This window comes from Pteropus alecto, unplaced genomic scaffold (assembly GCF_000325575.1).
Source record: "Pteropus alecto unplaced genomic scaffold, ASM32557v1 scaffold226, whole genome shotgun sequence".
NCBI lineage: Eukaryota > Metazoa > Chordata > Mammalia > Chiroptera > Pteropodidae > Pteropus > Pteropus alecto.
The window spans coordinates 3,365,630-3,387,728 of NW_006440132.1; positions in this window are offsets into that span (position 1 = coordinate 3,365,630).

Here is a 22,099-nt window from a genome sequence, read left to right on the forward strand (position 1 = left end):
TGTGTGTGTATTTATCACATTTGGAATTATTTGGGCTATTTTTATTTTATTTTTTTTTTATTTCCTTTGTTCTCATCTTTTTTAGGTATTCCAATTACAACTTTGCTAAATTTCTTGATGTTGTCCCAGAGGTTACTGAGGGTCTATTAATTTATTTCAGTCATTTCCTCCTTATATTTTATGTGGTTTTAATTGTAATATCTTTACATTTATTCATCATTTCTGCTGCAACATCTAACCTACTATTAAGTCAATCAAGTGAATGTTTTATTTTCGGTATATATGTATCGACTCTAGAAGATCCTCCATTGATCTTTTAAAATAACTAAATTTTTATTGGGTTTATTTTTTTTAAGCCTTTGAGCATATTTATTACCTGTTTTGAAGGCCCCATTGCTAATCCCATTATTACCAATATGTCTCCTTGACTCTGCAGACAGATTTATGCTGGATTTTTTTGTATTCTTTAACAGATTCTGAGTTTGTAAATAGGCATATAATTTACTTGCAGATGCCCTTGATCTCTTATGCTTGGCTTTATATCTTGTTAGTAAAGTAGCCTTTACTCCAGGGTGGTTTATCCGTACTCTTAAAGTTTTTGCCTTTTTTTGGCACATTATAGAATGCTTCAGATGTTCAAAAAGGTCCCTCCTTTTTGTTTGACCAGAACTTGAATGTCTTCCAAATGTTTGTGAACTTCAGGAGTTGTTCATCCCATGGATAGTTGTTCTACAACCAATCAGTGTTCTTTGACCAGTCTCCTAGATTCTAACCCTATACATACAGTTTGGTATTTAGCGCGACGTAAAGAAACTCTAATGCAAATGTTTGAGCACTCTTCACTTTGATATTTTGCCCCACAAATTCCAGACACCTCAGCTTCCTCAAATTCAGAGTGATTCTTTTCAATTCAAAAAGAATACTATATTGGGTGTGCCATTCCTATGCTGAGGTACGGTAAGTGACTTTAGGTAAACAAACAAACAAAACCAAATACAAAACTAGAGCAATCATTTAGCTCTCTTTCAACTTCTCTTCTCTCAGAGATCAGAATTCTGTACTTCTGGTTGTCTAATGTCAAAAAATGGTTCTTTAGTAGATTTTGTCCAGTTTTCTATGGGACACTTAGTCCAGTACTAGCTACCCTGTCATGACTAGAAGTAAAGTCATCAACGTATTTTTTTAAGGTTATATATTTATCTTGAATATTTTCCTCTGGTTAATGTAGAGTTTAAATAATCGATACGGTGGCCTAGATACCTTTCCTACTTGGTATTCTATAGAGCCTCAGCATCTTTAGTAAAACAGAAAATACTCAAATATTGAGATCATCTATCTTTCCACTTACACTTCAGGAAACCAACCTGTGAAGCACAACTGGTGAATTTTTCGATGATAAACAGTTAGTTTACATCAGCATTCGAAAAATTAGAAAACATCTATCTTAACTTTCTTTTTGCAACCAAGTAGTCTACATATTTAACAGATGGTTTTATCATTTCAGTTTATTATTTAAAAGCTTATAAAAGGTTAACATAAGGTTAACATAATCAACAGGGTGATATTTTGAGTATCCATTTTATTTGATAGAATGAGAAAAATTTAAAATGGATGTGTATCTCTATAGCTTCCTTAACAGGAGACACATAATTTCTTTGTTTTACTTTGACCATCAATACATTCATTTTTTTCCCTTTAATTTTGGGGCTATTCAAATCAACAGTAACAAATCAGTTTTCCAGAGTCTAATGTCTATAAAAATTATAAACAAATAAAATAAACTTATCTCTCCAAATGGCTTTTATCAATCTCCATGGTGTTTGAAATTATGGCAATTTTTCCCAAACAAAAGAAAACAATCTTAAAAATCAAAGTATTCTCATATGACCTTAATGGGAGTCATTTTAAAAAAGATTTTCTAACATTCTGAAAAATATTTAAGATTAAGTTCTGACTTTGTATTTAAATTGATGTAAGATTCCAGGTTAATTATTTAACCTTTAAAGGTTCCCTTTTTATTGTCGAAATGAAGACCTCACAAGATGAAATGAAGATAAAGTAATATAATAAGGAACACCACAAACTGATATATGATAGCAGAGGTCAACATCTGTCTTAGTTTGGGTTTCCCAGAAGCAAACTCTGACATAACTATCTCTGCACAAATCATTTTCTCAGGAATACTCCCAGAAAAACCTAGTAAAGGAGTGGAAGTTTAGCATAGGGTAGAAAACGATGTTATGCGATGGGACAATTTCAAGCAAGAATCAGTGGAGGAAAATCTAGTATAATTTATTATCTGAATTTGTATACTTGTAGCCAAGGAATGGGACTATGAAACACGGGACTATGATTGGCTAAGTGCCATCACTGGCAGATGAAAATCCCCAAGCACTTCTGTATCTGTACCTTCTAGCCAAGTGCTGTGATAACCCAAGAGAATCAGTGTGTCACAGGTGCACTGTTAGAAACAAATTACACAGAAGCTAGGACAGAGGACACAGAACCTGTACAAAGAAATCAAGGCAGTCTTGGCAGAGCAGACAGTACCCACTTCATCTTGTTCTTTGTTTATTTCACATCATCAACTTCTACACTATTATTTTGACATCATTATATTGTCAGAATTTTTGTAGCATCATTTTTAGCTGTTAAAAGCTTTCCGTTTTTATTATGTATTTTGATAATCAGAATAAAGATTTAGTCTTATTTGTGGAAATTTGGAATATGAGAAATAGAAAGCTGATTACATAAAAAAAAGAAGTCTGTAGAGAGTCAAGCAATCAAGTGTGTCTCTTAATCAGTTATTTGCACTCTCTATCTTTCCTATTATAATGATATGAATATATATATATAAATTTTGTGTTTTCTTTGATTATTTAATAAGAGTTATTGATAATTTGTGAATTCTATAAATTCCATGAGAATGTCATTATTGTCATTAATTGTTCTTTTATAATTCAACCCTCAAAGCTTGTAGAAGAGGCAATAGATCCAAGTTTTCCAATCATTAGTCAAATTCCTAATTTATTTTCCTTTCTTAATATGGGAAGAAAACATTGTTAATATGCTTTTGTCATATTCTAAAATTCAGTCATATTCTTTTTAATGAAGAGAATTTTTACTGTTTATTTAAATGTTATTCACAAGAGGGTAGTCTTTATTTTTCTATGTGCCCAGAAAAATAGGTAAAATGCCACAGGATTCTTCTTTTCCTTATAAGTCCTATATTACTTTTCTTAACCTCTCAGCTATATGTTCATGCTCCCTTTTGTCTTTGCTTCATTGTACCAAGCATATATTTGGATTTTAACTTAAGGGAAGGGAGAGTCCCCGAAGTTGGCTATGTTTCAAGTCTTAGGCATTTAAATTACATGCCACTTGCCAGATTGCTATAATCATTTTCTGTGGCATTTTAGGGAGTATTTTGGCAAATAATTAAAAATAGTTTATTTTCTCTTTTCATTATCTGTTATATGTATATATTTTGGGGGGATCTTTAGAACAAATAGTACGCAAATAAAATAAGATACAATAGTTTCATATACATCGTTCAATATCAATTCAAGCCTACCCTAAACACCATCAGTGAAAGTAGAATGACATGCGAAACCAAAATCTAATAGGCTCAAAACCTACTGCAATCCCTAGTCAGTTTATTTAAAGGTGCAAAATTTATCAAGATGAGAAAATTATTAAATTATTCATTATCAAGATGAGGAAATTATTGAATACTATTACTCCACTCATTAATTCTAACATAGTTTCATTGCTTTTTAAGCTGAAAGAGCAAATTATAATATATCTATAAAGTCAATAGCCTTGATGTCAGAATACTTAGTTCCCATCTCAGTTTCAGTCATTCAATAGTGAAATAACTTTAGCCAACTGTCTTTAATATAACTAGCCTGTAAGATGAGGATAGATATAATTACTCAAGATTGTTGGAAGGGTTAATGAAGTACCAAAGAAGAAGCTTCTCTGTAACCTATGTGTAATATAGGAAACGTATACAAATCCAATTAATAGATTCCTTATTGACAGTCCTAGTATTGGCTGGTTATATTAAAAATTAGAAATAATTTTTTCACTTTTCCTCATTATTGACATTAACTCATACCCAATATTGGGGTCTAGGAAGACTAATAAAGACAAAATTATTTTTTTAAAGATAAAATGTCCTTAATTTTGATTAGAAAATAAAGCTCATGGTGTGGGGGTGGGGGGTGGGGATAGAGAAAAAGGGAGTGAGTTGTCAATTAAGTCTTTGCATTTCATAGGATTTCACTTATTCGAAATTGGGCTATTAATTCCACATTCCTAATGAGATGAGAACAACCAAATTATTCCAAGAAATGTTATCGTATTTTTAAAACAGATGTGAATTGAATCGAGTAGAAGATTCAAGACAATTTGTGCTAGAAAGATTTAATGTCAAGGTTCAGACACAAAAAGGTCAGGATAAGGTTAGTGCAATATTTTGAACTTCTTAGAAACTCCCATGCTCAAATTTGTTAAATTTGTGTATCATCAAATCATTTAATGGTCACTTACTTTAAAGAACAAAATTGATCCCAAACCTCATGATTTCAAATTGCCTGTTTGTAGAAACCAGAAGAGGTAGTTTCAAGTTTACGTAAATTAATGTATCTTATTGAACCAAGTAACAGTAGAAAGAACATTGGAGCAAGATGCATAATGTATAAGATGTTAAAAAGAGACCAAGTACTATTACTCACCAGCTTCATGAATCTTGGGCATAGTAAATCTTGTGTAGCACTGTTTCCTCATCTGAAAGATAAAAAGGTAAAAAGATAGGTAGTCTCAAAAATGTATAAGTAACTTTCTAAAGTTAATTATCTATAAAGCTGTAAGTCTAGACCTACCTACACATAATTAAAGTTAATTATTTAAGTGGTTTAAGAGCATAAAAAATATTTTGTTTTTGTTCTTTCTCATTATCTATTTTCAGCATTTCTACTCAGAGATTAAATGATCCTTTTATTTAGTCTATATAAAATCAATAATCATTTTACCAGGTAAAGCTGATTTGCAATCAATGCCATATCCCAAAGAGTCGAATTTAAGGCAATGAAAGATGGGAGACTGTAAGAAACAATACTGTTTGAAAGTGTAGACTTCCAACTATGGAAATGCTGGCATATTTTAAAAATTCATGTGGTGACTTATACCTTGATGGAGTAACTGGTACTAAATTAGTCCTCTTGCTATAAAATATATATGCATATATATATTACAAAATATATATATCTGTAAAAAATATATGAAGTGATAGTTTTCAGATGTTGCGAACATACTGTACAATTCTGTGATCCATGAAAGAAGGGTCCCCATGATAGCCCCAGCTTTTGTAACTATAGGACATTTTCAGATTGTAGCGCAAGTGGGTAGAACACAAGTGTATTGTTACAGACTTGCTGATATTAGAAGGACTAGAATAGGGTGTAAGGCTGCTGAGGTGACTGAAATTTGCAGGAAAGGATAGCAAGGAAAAGAGAGTAGCATAGAGAAGATGCTTCAGAAATTTATACAGGTGACCATGAATTCAAAGCTATGAATTCAAGGGGTCAGTCTCCAGGAGGTCCATCGGACAACAGATACTGGGAAGCGTGAGATGATCAGAGTTTCAGAAACCACACAGTGCTGGGAAACAGGCATTCTGATCAGCCAAGTGAAGAAACCTCACTGAGTGTTCTGAGTTCTCAATTAAGACACCATAAGGCCAAAATTGAAAAAAATATATAATTTAATCCTGGACTAAGAACTTTTCTTAGACGTACCAAAACAATTATAATTAAGCCTCAAAAAATAAATCTCAGACACCAGAAAACTAATTGTCTGCCTGAAGAAAACAACACTCTCTAAAAAAAGACCGCAAAATTCTAAATCTCAAAAATGTAGCGTCTATGATGTCCTTCATATAATAAAAAATATAAGCAAATATGTAAAGAAGCAAGAAACAATGACCTAAAAAGAAGGAAGTTGCAGTCAGTAAAAACAAATATAGAGATGATGGAGATGTTGAAATTAGAGACAAAGACTGTACAAAATAGTTATTTATATAGATATTTAAGAATTTTAAGAAAAAGATGCCTATGATGAATAAAGAGATGAGGAATATCAGTAGAAAAGTGAAAATATTCAAGAGAAACAAGTGGGAATTCTAGAACAGAAAAGTACAAGATCTGACATGAAAATGACAATGAATAGGTTAAATAAAATATTTCAAAGCAAAGAAGAAGAGAGTGGTGAAACTGACTGCAGAGTAAGAGAAACTATGCAAACGTAAGCCCAGAGAGAAAAATGTCTGAAAATAAGAGACTAAGACCTTCAGACCTATAGGTGAGTATCAAGTAGTCTTAGATAATTTTAATTATAGTACTACAAGGAAGAGATTAGCATAAAATATTTGAAAAAACAAGGAATGAAATATTGCATGTTTGACGAAAAAAATATCAATACCTAAAACAAGAAAGTACAATGTATACAAAAAGAAACACACACACACACACACACACACACACACGTGCACACATGCACAGACACAAATCACACACACAAAAACATCTCATAATTAAATTATTTAAAATTAATAATAAAAAAATAAATGTAGAGGAAAAAGACCGTACATGAAGTAGGAGGAAGTAAAATTGGTAAGAGAATCGTATTTAGAAACAATGCAAGGCCACAGATAATGAAACAGCATCTTTAAAATACTGAAGGGATAAAAGTACCTTAAAATATAATTTAAAATTATTGCCTTCGAAAGCATTCTTCAAAATATCACTTTCCCAAACTAAAGGTGCTATGGAGACATTTTCAGACCAACAAAAGCTGAGAGAATTTTTTTCCCAACAGAACTATGGTATAAAAAAAAGGTGTAAAAAAACGTTCTTCAGGCTAAGGAAAAAGGATTCCAGACAGAAACAGATTTAAACAAAGGAATGAAGAGCACTAAATATAATAAATACCTTGGTAAATATTTTAAAAATCTCACTTTTTGATATTTTTGAAACCTAATTAGGCACATGAAGCAAATATAATACGACATTATGATTTATCACATAACAAAGGTAAATGTATAAAAATAATAACATGAAGAACAGTAAGATTCTAATATTCTTGGTATATTATCTGAAAGTACATTGTGATAAAGGAAAAATACACATTGTAAACCCTAGAGCAACTAATAAAAATAATTAAACAAAGAATTACATTAAATTCTTTATTGGCTTATTTATATCAAATAAGTTAATAGATTAAGTAAAGCATATTAAAGAAAACAATATGAGGGAAGGCAGGAAAATTAGGAGGAAAGAAAGAACAAATAGAACATCTAAAAAATAGCAAAATGATAGACTTAAACCCAATAATGTCATTAACTGCATCAAATGTAAATGAACTAAAACACTAATTAAAAAGCTGAGACTATCATTCATAAGAAATACTAAACTTCATGCTTTCTACAAGAACACACTTAAAATAATATACAATTTAAAAGTAAAATAATATAGAAGTTGGAGTAGACATGTCGATATTAAACAAAAGACACCGAAGATAAAGGAATATTATCAGAGTTGCAAGGCATTTCATAATATTAAAAGAGTCAGTTTATTAAGACAACATAATGCACTCCTAACAAAGGATCTCCCATAAATATCAAACAAGAAATGAGCAAAATTAATAGGGAACATAAACAAATCTACAATTATATTATTAGTTTTTAGCATTCTTCTCTCAGTGATTCATGGATTAATAACTTTAAAATCAGTGAAATATAGAATGTTTAAATAATACCACAAAACAAATTGATCTACTTGATAGTATGAGCTTTATACAAAATTGCAGAATACATATTTTTCCATATATATATATATATAGAATATTTAAGTAAGTAGACCATATCTTACTCATTAAACATGTCTCAATAGTAAGTAGATCATATCTGACTCATTAAACAAGTCTCAATATATTTTAAATGGTTGATATTATACAGACTAGGTTCTTTGACAATAATGCATTAATTAGAAATCAGTAATAAGAAGATACCTAAGAAATCCTCCCAAAGAGCTGGCAATAAAACACACAAGTTTACATAAATTATGGTCAAAGGAGAAAGCACAAGGGACAACGAAAATATTTTTAACTCAATGGAAAAGAAAGTAAAACATGTAAAAATTCATGGGGTGCAGATGAAGCAGTGCTTAGAAAAGTTATAGCTTTAAATGCTTATAGTAGAAAAGAAAATTTAAAATGTCATATGTTTCCATCTTAAGAATATAGAAAAAAGAGTAAATCATTTTAAATATAAGATAAAATAGAAAAATAAAAGTGGACATTAATAAAACAGAAAATGGATAAAAATAGAAAAAATAAATAAAATATAAATTATTTTTAAAGTTAAATATGAAAAAAGCACTAGTTAGACTGACCAAGAACAAAACAGAAAACACTAAATTTCAAATATCCAATATGAAAGAAAAGTTTCACTACATGTTCTACAAACTTTAAAAGTAAAATAAAGGGATACAATGAATAACTTCATGCCAAAAAAAAAGTGACAGCTACATGAAATGAACAAACTACTTGAGAGCTACAAATTACCAAAATTAATATAATAAAAAATAGAAAATCTATCCACATAATAAAAAGTCGAATTTATAATTTAAATTTAATTCAAAAAGAAAACTATGTGACTTCACAGTAAATTCTTTCAAACATATAAGGTAGAAATAATATTAATCTTACACAATCTCAACAAATGAAGGAAAACAGGATTTTTCCCATTTCTTGTACGACACCAGCATAATGCTGGTACCAAAAGCATACAAGGGCACTTTAAAAATACTATAAGCCAACATCTCTCATAAAAAGAGATGCAAAAACACTCAACAATGTATTAGCAAAACAAACTCATCAATATATAAAAAGAATGATATAGTATAACAAAATGTGGTTTGTCTAGGAATTTGAGATTAAGACTAACATTTGAAAATCAAACAATATAATTTATATTATTAATAGAACAGAGGAAAACCACATGATCTCTAAAGACACAGATAATGATTTGGTAAAAGTCAATATTTATAAATAAGAAAAACTCTCAGAAACCAAAGAATAAACTAAAATTTATTAAAGAGCATGTACAGAAATCCTACAGCTAAAGAAAACATTTACTGGGGAAAAAAAGATTTTTCTCAAAAACCAGAATAATGTTAAGGGTTTCTACTATTGTTGCTTCAATTTAACTTTGTACTGGAGCTTCTAGCCACAGGGGAATAGAAAAACAAGAAAATGAATAACAAGGATATGGAGACTTCTGTTTTGAGTCAATATAGTATAATAAGAACAGGATTTACCCTCCTACCTAAAACAGAAACAAACAAACAAACAAAATATTGGAAATTTTTTTTTAAGATACCAGGCAACAAAGGAGAGTGACCTCTAAGAGATGAGAAACAAAGTGAGCCCCATCATTTCTTAACTTACTAACTTGAGAGTTTCCAGGGTATGATACAGTTAGTGGCAACACAAGCAGAGTCCATTGGATACTCAGTTTAGCAGACGGAGCTGAGAGAGTCCAAGAGAACAAGATAGCTGTAAGTTAATGAGACACAATAGCCTATAGGAGACAGCCACACCGAGAGTTTTGGAAAACTGCAGAAAGTTAACCTTGAGTATTCAGAAGAGTATTGAGGAATGTGTGTGAGGAAACTACATGAAGCCAGGAGAAGAATCATTCAAAAGGTTTAGAGGGAATTAGTGCTCACACAAGAAAATGCATAGAACCTGTTTTGCAACCAGCTGGATTGGAAAACCTGAAGATCACAGCAATATTTGGGCAAAAAATTAGAAAAGATACTTCAGAGATACACAGGTAGCTGTAAGCACAAGAAAAGAGGCTTTATGTCATAAGTTATTAGAGATTTGCAAGTTAAAACCAGTATACCTATTAAAATAGCTAAAATTAAAGACTGGCCATACCAAATGGTAGCACAGATGTGGAGAAACTGGAATTCTCACACACTGCTGGACAGAAGTAAAATGATGCAACCACTTTGGAAGACATTGGCAGTTTTTTGAAAAGTGTTAAATATACACTTACCATATGACCCACCCATTCTACTCCAAGATGTTTACCCAGTGAACACAAGGCATTTGGCTATCAAAACTTTGTACAGACATGCCTCTTCTCTTTGTAATAAGTATAAGTGAGAATAACCAAACTGTTCATCAACAGGTGAATGAATAAACATAATGTGGTTAATTTATACAATGAAATACATACTCAGCAATAAAATAAACTACAAGAATGAACTTCTGATATACAGAACAACACAAAGGAATCACAAATCATTACGCTGACTAAAAGAAATCAGAAAATACCATATGATTTCACTTTTATGTGGAATCTAAGGAACAAAAAGAACAAATTAATCAAAAATAGACTCACGAATATAGTGGACAATTTCGTGACAGACAGAGAGGAGGGGAGTTGGGGGGCTGGACGAATGGGGTGAAGGATTAAACAGGTACAAATTAGTACTCGATAGTTGGGCAGGAGGATGCGGAGCACAGCACAGGGAATGCAGTTAGCATTAATATGATGGTTAAGTGGAGGGCCAGGGGAGGGAGAGAGCAATTGGGGGGATCATTTTATGAACAATATAGAAGTCTAACCAATGTACTGTATACTTGAAACTAATTTAAATAAATAATTTTTTTTAAAAAAAGAAAATAATGCCTACTGTACAATTCCTTTTATATAAATTTCTAGGAAATGCAAAGCAATCCATACTGATAATAAGCATAATGTTGGTTGTCTGTGGACTTTTAAGTGGGTTTCTGGAGGGTCAAAAGCAAGAGGATACAAAAAGGCATGAGGAAACTTTGGGGGCAATGGGTATGTTTACTATCTTGATTGTTGTGATGGTTTTATGGGTATAAACATTTGTTGAAACTTAAGATAACTATGAGAGTAAATCTTTGCAACTTTGAAATAGGCATATTTTTTAGAACACTAAAGGAACAGTAAGTGATAAAATGTTAAACTGAATATCTAAAGACATAAATAAAAATTTTTAAAAACCTGGTTACTTGGAGAAAATACTGCAAATACATACACTTGACTAATGATTTTTACCCAGCTATGTTACAGACATTTGTACAACTCAATAATAAGAGTAAAACAATCTGACAAGATGGGAAAATGATGTAAACATACACTTTTTAAAAGAAGATAATGTAATGGCTGATAAGCACATGAAAAAATGTTCAACCACATTGGTTATTAGGAAAATTAACTTTCAATCATGCACTCCGGAATAACTAAAATGAAAAAGTCTGGCAAAACTATGGGTTAATCTGCATATACAGAAACTGGAAATGTCATGTAAATCTGATAAGATTAAAAATGGTACTTTGGAGAACATTTAGTCATTTCTCACAAAGTGTACCTTTATCATGACTCAATAATTACAATCCTAGGTGTTTGCCCACAACTAATAAAAATATATGTCCACACAAAAAGCACACGAATGTTCATAGCCAATTTACTCAAAATAGCCACAAAGTGGGAACAAACACATGACTATCATCCATGAATGCATAACCAAGATAGGGTATTTCTGGCCTATTTATACAATGATATACAACTAAGCTCTAAAACAAATTACTTAAAACTACAACATGAGTGAGTCTCACAATTATGCCAGAGACAAAAAGAGTACATTCCATATTATTTAATTTTTACAAACTTGCAGAAATATCAAAATTAATTAATTAATTGTAACAGAAATAATATCAGTTTACCTGGAATAAGTGGTAGAGAACAACATGGGAAGTATATCGGGGAGATGGAAGTACTGTATTCAATTGGTAGTATGATTTTATGGTTGTATACTTTTATCAAACTCTTCAATGTGTACATTTCAATGGATGGTTATCATGTATAAATTATATCTCCATAAATTTTATGTAAAATTTGAAAAACATGTATATTAAAGATAGAAATAATTAAAATATTAGTGTCAAATGTCATAAGATATGACATCTAGATATCTCAAAATCTTCAGAAGCTTATTTAAGAAAGTTTCAACACATTACCATACAAATGTTTATAGGGGTCCTTCCCACACACAGAACCTCAACTTCTTACCACCTGTGCTGCATTTGCTCTTTCTCAACAGAATCAAATAGTAGATATGGAGAGTAATACAGCAAAACTATATAGTACACTGTGTAATTGAAATGGACCATAATCACTAATATTAAAGACAGTGAATCATTCTAACAGAGCTGTGTTCAACAAACAATGAAAAATTATGTGCCAGAAAAGCTAATGCTGGTTTCAGAATGAACAAAAATGAAGCAAAATGGAACCTCACTTGTTATTATGAAGGTCAATTTAATGTGATTATTGTTTTCCCAGCATCACAGTTTTGTGATTACTGTTGTGAACCTGAGTGCTATTTTATAAACTAATAAGAGCATAAAATAACCAGCTGCTGATGATCTTGTTTAGAACTGAGCTTAAATATCCCTCTAACCAGCATCAAGTTACACATGCTACTGGTTGCAATCCAAACAAGTTCCAACGTATCGAAAGTCAAAAGGAGCATGAGGAATTCAACAATTAGATTTTATTTTAACAATTTGAAAGGAGAGAAACACATAAGCGTGAGTTATTCTTTGGTGAAATATTACTTTTCAAAACTAACTGTCACTTGTTTACCACCACCTCTTCTATAACATTTACCTTTAATACAAATCTACTTTGTATTCTGGAAAGGAGTACCTTGAATTAGATCCTGACATGACATAGGACGAATGCTGACATTAAGACTTGCTGATCATTTCCAGAAAACTTTTGAAATCTCAACTACAGAAACCTATATAAAAGTTAATTAAAATATGCATAAGCGATTCTATCACCAACACTATGGGAAATAATATTTGGATGGCAAACAAACTATTAGGTAAGTGAAAAATTTCTCTTAAATTTAACTTTATCGGAGGTCTCTATAGATTCTATCAACAAGTTTATTAGTTGTTTTCCTATAAAATTTATCCAATTTTGTGCTTATCTTATTTTTAATTTTACTAAAATCCCAAAGAGACAAATTAATAAGGTGGCAGAGCCTGGCCGAGTGCCTTCATTAGCTCAGCGCTAATAACTTCTTTCAGCACCACGGATAGCGCCTGACATCACAACTCAAGCTTATCCAAAAGCTAATTATTTTCCCTGTTATAAAACAAAGGTTCTATATCAAAGGCCTATAATGCGACACAGAACATCCTCTAGATGCACTGATTTGCAAAATAAATCAACTGTGTCAGGGAGGAATTTAAGCAGAAATTACAACAAATTGCAATTATACTTGCAGTGGTGCACTATCTGAATGCATTGTCAGTTATTCACGGCAAGATAGCACTCATGTCATTCTGAAGGATCAGGGAAAAGGTAGAATTCTCATCTGTTCCAGTAATAAACACATACTTTTTTCTGTTCTTGCAAGTTATATATTCTATTATAGCTTAATTCATAAATATTTAAATAATGTCACTGGGGATAAAAAAGACCCAAGGACCTCTGACAGAATAAATATTTTAAACACACACAGACACACACACACAACTGCATACACACATTTTTTTTAAAAAATGTAGTTAATGTTATTGTTTAATTTCTCCCTTGAATTGATAGTTCTTCTCAAACAACATGCAAAATGTATTCTCCAGCTCAGTTACCAAAACACAAGTACTTCATTCCCAGAGGCCGCAGAGCCTATTCTTCAGATTTACGCCACATCCTCAGAGATTCAGGAGAGAGTTAAAAAATAGATCAAAGTGTACTGAGCTGAAAATTACACTCAGATGCTAACTAGCACCCCACAGAATTTCCCATGGGCCTATGTCTGTATTTCAAAAAATAAAGTAGACTTGAGGAAGAAAATAATGTTTTCACTTCCTCCTTTCTCAAGGCAGAAGCTGATAATTTGGAGCAATCCTTGTGTATTTTGGTTTCCTTGGGGTGAGCTCTTTAGAGGTCTCTCTGACTCCAGCTCGCATTGAAAGGAAGGATGGAAGAGAAACGAGATGCCTACGAGGACCCTCAGATAAACAACATTCAACCTAGGAAGTTCTGAATCATTTCAGGTAATTAAAAATATTCTCCACATCTGACTAATGTGTTTTAGTAATTTAAAATATTTAATTTCCCCTTATTTCTATTTTATCTTGATCGTGTAATCACGGTTGCCTCTTTTTGCTCCATCTCTCACACACCTAGTATTTTTACTCCTTGATTTAAAAAGAAAAAATCAAGTAGACAAACTGTCATCTATAATTTTGTCCTATTTTCTCCTTGAACTTAGTCTATGGAACCTCTTTTCCATATTAATATCAGCTGTTTGTTTTACTCACCACATACTCTCTCCCTTTCATTTTCCTTGGTTTGTTTCCTAGGTTTTTATCTCAAAATCTTTTGTTATATGCCAGACAGAAGTCTGCCCCTTGAGTTCATTTGTTATTCCAGTCTCATACACCTTATTGAGTTATTTTCTTTGCTGCAATGTCTTTAAATACGATCCAGTAAAGACACAGCAATGATTTTTGACAACCTGACCTTTCTCTGCTTTCTTACACTTGTTTAATTAGGTACTTCATGCAGCTGTGACTTGATCTTTACAGTTTTCCTCTAGAAAAAAGAGAAATATGTTGTTTAAAGAAGGTCAGATTTGGCAGGTTTTCTAGTTACTTCAGGAACTGACATTGGAGACTTGGAAGCCTGAGGAGCTGGAGAATACTATACTGGTTTTCTTAAACATAATTTAAAATTTTGATTTGGACAAACCACTTGACTCTAAGTTATGAGATTCAGAGATTTCCACTTTTGGGTTGACAGCTTCAAGTGATTGCAAATCATGACTCTGGAAGTGATCATCTTTGTTCCATATTCAATGAAGTGGCAGACCAAAATTCAGGGTCTAACAGTGAAAAAATCCACATTGAGTTCCTCAAAAACAAAGATATTATGTTAATCCCAGGGTGTTGCTTTACTTGTTTTACTGAAAATAGTGGAAGAAGGCAATACAAGGGTATGGCATTAATGTTAGGAAGAAGTATAGTGAAGTATTGAAGACTTGGTCGAAGTACAACTGGATCCAAAATAAAGACATTGAGTTCAAGCTCAAAAACTGTCACCAATAATTTTTGTGATTTTATTGAAACCATTTGACCATCTTGATTTTAATTCTTTATTTATGCTATTATAACTAGCGGTTGCTTAATTAATAATCACATATTAATATTTTGTGACAGTCAATCCTCTTATTAGGTATCCATGGCTCTTATTACTATCTCCTTTGTCTTAAAGAGGTTCAATAATTTATTCAATATAACATGATTGGAAAGTGACAAAACTGTGATTTAGACCTAGTTCTATCAATCAAATATACTGTTTCCCTTTTGTTATTACACAATGATTCTGCTCAGTGAGGAATTTTGTTTATGAATATTATATGTTTCCTAAAAATTTTTAAGTAGATATTTATTTTATTATATCACCCATGAAACAAAGGGTCAGGATCTTTAAATCAAACCATAGTAATACCCCTCTCTGGTTAAATTGTAACCCATATTTCTGCTTATATACCCACTGGTTTTCTTTGTTGGATAAGATATATCTTGAAATCATTTTTTTTGTAAAAGGCTCCACTCTACTTTGTGCTTCAGAAAGGTATGTTTGCTCAGAGTAAAATAACTCTATATCATGCTCCAGAAAATACTGATGATCCAGGAGAATCAATTCAATTTGATTTAATTCAATTCAGTAAGTACTTTTACTGCATGCTTATCTTGTAATCAGTCCAATGATAGAATGTATGAAAAATACAAAAAAGAATCTGATTGTTTCTGCCTCACAGAAATGTAATATTTCATTGTAATAATATGATACTGACATATGCCACATCTCAATAAAACTGTAGATGGTTACTGATTATGTTCCAAGAGGAGTAATCTTGTTATGAAATTTCAAAGCAGAAAGAATACAATAGTAGATGAACTGGTCATGGAACAGTATATGGAAAAGCTGGAGTTCAATATGTGACCTGAATAATGAATAAAATATGGCAGATAGAGGTGTGAGAGAAAGTAATTTCTGTAGGTATTAAAGATGCTGAAATGAGGCTTTACATAGAGTTCACACAGCATAGTCAGTAAATTTTCTTCCCTAGAGAGAAAGGTATATTTGGAAAGGCAGGGTGAGAGAAAACTCAGTGAGTTTTCCTACCATTCACAGCAGCTTTATCAAAAGTTAGTGAAATTGTCAAAGTATGAAATGACACATGTACATGTTTATTACATCTTACTTTTGGTAATTACAGTAAGACCTGCATCTTATTTTTTGTAATTACAAACATCCATACGTCTTTCAATGGTAAGTTGTCAAAATGGAATACTATAAGCATGTATAAAAAAATAAATAAGATTTCCTGATAGAGATTATGGGATATCTCTGATCTATATTGTTAAGTAAGGGGGAGGGGCAGGTAAAGATTAGTATTTTAAGCATGCTACCTTCTGTATATCTAAGATAGAAACATATACATTCATGTGTACACAGACACGCGCATGAGTACATACATACAAATGATAAAAAAAATAAACAAAATTTAATACAAATGGTTATTTATAGGGCCATGGAGAAAGACATGGAGAGAGGGACAGGGTAGAAAATTATTATTTTCTAAATGTATCTTGTCTTATAGTTTTTAAATTTGGAACCATGTAAATATTTTACTACTTAAAAACAAAACTGAATTAAAAAAAAAAAACACATGACTCAATAACAACAAATAAACAAACGATCCAAACAAAAAATGAGCAGAGGACCTGAACAGACACTTCTCCCTAGAGGATATACAAATGGCCAACAGCTATATGAAAAGATGCTCAACATCACTAGCTATTAGGGAAATGCAAATCAAAACCACAGTGACATACATCTCACATCTCATACCTGTTAGAATAGCTATAATCAATAGGACATGTAATAACAAATGTTGGAGAGGATGCGGAGAAAAAGGAACCCTCATACACTGCTGGTGGGACTGCAAATTGGTACAGCCACTGTGGAAAACAGTATGGAGTTTCCTCAAAAAACTAAGAATCGATCTACCATATGATCCAGCAATCTCTCTACTGGATATTTACCCCAAAGACTTGAAAACCCACATCTGAAAAGATATTTGCACACCGATGTTCATAGCAGCATTATTCACTGTGGCCAGGATGTGGAAGCAACTGAAGTGTCCTATGATAGATGATTGGCTAAAGAAGCTGTGGTACATATATACAATGGAATATTACTCAGCCATAAGAAGAGACGAAATACTACCATTTGTGATAACATGGATGGACCTTGAGATAATCATGCTTAGCGAAATGACAGAAAAAGTTGAAACTCACATGATATCACTTATATGTGGGATTAAACCTAAAAGCAACAAATGAAAAGGACAAACAAATAGAGACTCATAGACATGGACAATGGACTAGTGGTTACCAGAGGGTAGGGGGTAGGGGAAGAGGGGAGAGGTAGATGGGATAAAGGGGTCAAATATAGGGGGGCCGGGGTAGGATGAAGTGGGTAAAGGGGATCATATATACAGTAGCTGAAGGAAACTGGACTTTGGGTGGAAAACACAATAGAATATACAGATGTCAAATTATAACGTATACCTGAAAATTATATAATTATATTAACCAATGTTACCCCAATAAACTTAATAAAAAAATACTTTAACATATGAAACAAGCCATTTACCAAGTTGGTTGCATTTCAACAGAGAAATGCCTTCAGTGGGTTTATAACACATAATTTTGAGTTATTTTATCCCTGCTAGTATATAGTCTAAGGACAAAAACAACAACAACAACAACAACAAAACACTACAAAGTTATCTTTAAGCTACATTTAGTAGTCTTTTTAGCAGAAACAGTGATTTTTTTCAAAAGTGATTATATATACATATGCATACATGTATATACATGCAAATAAGTGATAATGTAAATTTTGTTGATTAAGAATCAAGATAGTCAACATAATAGATATATAATGTACGTATAAAATCAAAGAAGTTATGTAAAAACCTTTAATTTTAAATTTGAATTGGAAATATCACATGAATTCATGATAATATTTATTTAAAAACTCCTAGTTCTGTCTACTTAAAAGCCTGGGAGCAATGACAATACAGTGAAGAGAGAATCTAGATAAAGTAGATAGTTAAATTTGGAAGGTGTGCTATTAGACAGGACAAAGAAATCAATGCTGTTTTTGAAATAGCAGTCTTAATTATAGAATAAAAGATTTAAAAGACATAACAAATGTAATATTAGATCTTATTTATATCCTGAGTCAAACATACCAATTAGAAAATGTGAGTATGTATTCGATAATAGATAATACTTGATGATATTAAGAAAATTCTCATCTTTGTTAATTATAAAAATATAGCAAAATATTTAAAAAGGAATGACTGAATGTCTGGGATTCGATTTGAAATTTTCTAGAAAAGTAAGTTGAGAATTTAGATGCCATAGATTGGAAAAATGTTATTGAAATGATTCAAAGTGAATTATGGGTATATGAAGGTCCATTACACTACGATCTGTATTTTTGTGTATATTTGAAATTGTCCGCAATAAAAATAGAGAAAAAAAAGAAAAAGAAGGACAAGGTGATTAACTCCTACTCTGACTATGGACAATTTCAGATAACGATATGGAAGAACTTTCTATGAGGAGTAAGAGCATCCTTCCAAACATCTTCTCAGACATTTACAGATCATCATTAAGCCTTAAATGACTCTATACATGCATTTATAATTTAAAAAATTAAGTATATTAGTAAAAACTTAAGTATTTATTAAAGGTTTAGAGTATAAGGTACTAATATTAAATTGCTAGACAAGACAAAATTCTTTGACTTCATAGAGCTCACATCTGGTAGGAGAGAAAATGACAGAGAAAGAACAAGCAAACAAGCAAAATGACAATGGATTTTGATAATTACCATGAAGAAAACCAGCAAGGAGCTGAGATAAACTGTCGAAGAGAGTAGGATTTTAGGATTATGAAGAAAGAGCCTCCATATGGCTCATACTGAAGTTCTGACCTAAATAATGTCAAGAGTGGGAAAAATAAAAGCTTTCCAAACAAAGGACCAACAAATGCTATAGTAGGCAGAAACTGAGATAGCCACCCCCTCAGCCCCCAAATTCCTACACGCACCTTCTTCCAGTTATGCAATCAATACTGATCTACGTACTGGTGTGAAGGGATTTTGCACATGTAATTAAGATTCCAAATCAATGGACAAGGCAGGGAAATTATTTAGGTGGGCTTAACTTAATCACATGAGCCCTTTAAAACAATGACTAGTGGCAGAAGAGTCAGTGAATATGAAACATGAGAATGATTTGATGTACTGTTGTTGGCTTAAAGATGGAGGTGACCATGTTGCAAGGAATACAGGTAGCATTTAAAAGCTAAGAGCAGCACATGACTGACAGCCAGGAAGTAAATAGTAAACTCAGTCCTATAACCATAAGGAATTTAATTCTGTCAACAAGGATGAACATGGAAGAAAGTTTGTTTTGTTTTGTTTTTCCCCAGATTCCAGAATAGCACTCAGTCTGCATGACACCTTGATTTTAGCCTTATGATACCCTGAGCAGAGAACTCTGCCACAACGTGTCAGACTTCTGACCTACAGAAGTGAGTCCTTTTCACAACATTTGAAAAGATGCTATCCGTGGGAAGTATTTTAGTGGTGGAAAATGAAATGTTCTTATCTTTAGAAAAACTGGCTCATAATAAGTGTGAATGGCACATTTGTCAAAGGAGATATTTGAAGCAGGAGAATACTTTAGGTTTCACTTCAGTGGTGCAAATAATCTGGGGCTCATAAATCCAGGAAATGAGAGTTTGAATACAACAGTTAATGTGTATGTAGATTTAATACAAGGCTCAGGTACTGGTTAGATGTAGGGGTGAAGATGAATAAAAAGTCAAGAGTGAGAAGAGTGTGTCATCTTGAACTTAGTTTGTCAGAAAATTTGTGATGCCCAAAATGGCAAATTAAAAGGGGCTGGGTTGTGTGAAGACAATAATATGAGTCACATGCAAATATAACTCAGGGCGTATAGCACAGAAAGGGTGGAAATGCTGGGTAGAAACTAAAGAGAAATTCTAAACTAGAATAAAATAAGTGGTAGTCAATTAAATAAAATATGTAAGTGTCTAAATGAATAAATCTGTGAAGAAAGAAAAAAATGAGAAATATTTCTTCCTAACTCTGTATTCCCTGACTTATCACATTGGCAGCTTGATCTAGGCCATATTGGGAGTATTAAAACCATGAACATCAGCAAACACTACAAAGCAGGTCCCTTTCCTCTGACTACTCTAGGGAACCAGTTGTTAAACATTTATTGTCACAAGACTGAATATAAAAGTCAGGAACTTTAAGTAGAGCCAGCTCCAAAGATATTTTAAAAAGTATCTAAGGTAGTTGGCTGTCACAGAAGAAACTCTTGTGAAAAATGTGAGTGTCCACTGTGTAAATTGTTCAGGATGTCCAAAAAGTATGAAGGCTTTTGGTAACTATGAATTTATCATTAAACTGAAGGCATTTTTAATAAAGTAGTGGTCAACTGGCAAGGAATTGAGCAAAGATTATGTTCTGGGAAAATAGATCCTAAGGAGAATGCTATCATTTTATCCAAATGACATGGCTTAGTAAATCATTTGGTGGGATAAGAATCAGAAGACCAGAGTCCCTCATGCTGGTACTATCACTTATCTCTCTGGGCCTCAGTTTCTCCTTTGTAAAATCAGGGTTTCAGACTAAGTGTTCTGTAAGGCCTATTCCAGCTCTGTTAGTTGAGAACTGATGTTCCAAGATATCCAAGAAATCAATTAAAACAAAAGAAATAAAACTCCAGCATCCTTACGCCCACCTCAGCCTCCTGCAACCACACTTCTATAATTGCATCTTTTCCCCCGTGAACTCTGTATCTGGAGCAATCTCTTTTAGGAATTAAACACATGCATCATCTCACATTTGGTACAAGTATTATTTAAGAGAGAAATGAGACAGTCAACTGAGGCTGATTAATGTGCTGTCTCAGAGGTGGCAGGAAGGAGGAGAGGATTAAATTAAGCAAAACTACCCCTCCCACTTCATCCCTTCAGCTCAAATCATTCAGTCAGTGCTGTCAAAACAATGAAGTGACTCCATGTAGTTGAAAAAAGCAAATTTTTTTTTCCTGCTAAATTTTTAAACACCTTTAAAATTATTTTTATCAAATATTCATCCAGAAAAAGCTTAGCTCTTCTATGTCTTCTGGGGGCTTCATGGGTAAGTTGTGAATATGGAATCTCTTTGGGAACTTATTGATTAGCCAGGTTTTCTTTGAATGTCTGACATTCAACAGCTTGCTCTGCCACTAAGTTTGAAAACTTAGAATTGCCTCAGAGTTTTGGAAAAGGGTGTTTGGAGACCTGTGACTAAAAGTGCAAGGAGGACTGGAAACCAAATAAGGCTCTAACATTCACTGAGGGAGAGGATGGGCTGCAGGGTAATTTGAGTACTCTCAGTGGAGCAAGCACACTTACCAGCTGCTTCTGAAGCAGGTGGTGCAGAAGGATTTAGGAGCCCTGGATAAGTTCCAGAGTCTGATGTCAATGTCTGGGAATATCAATGCCAGAGTAAGAAACACATGGACATATAAGATTTATATATTGGAGAATGAAGGTGAAAACAATAAAAGGAGGTGGAAAAGGAGAGATACTGAGGAGTATTTTGGAAATAGTGGCTGTGTTCTTACCACGAAACGCCATTACCCCCTATGATAATATCTACGAAGAACATATCTGTGGTGATCTTGTCAAGAAACACAGATTCAAGGGTCAGATTTGCAGCCAGTGTGACCCCAAGAGTAGACAATATCACCCAAGGATCTGTAGATCATGCTAATGAGAGAGAGAACAAAAACTCCAGAGATGA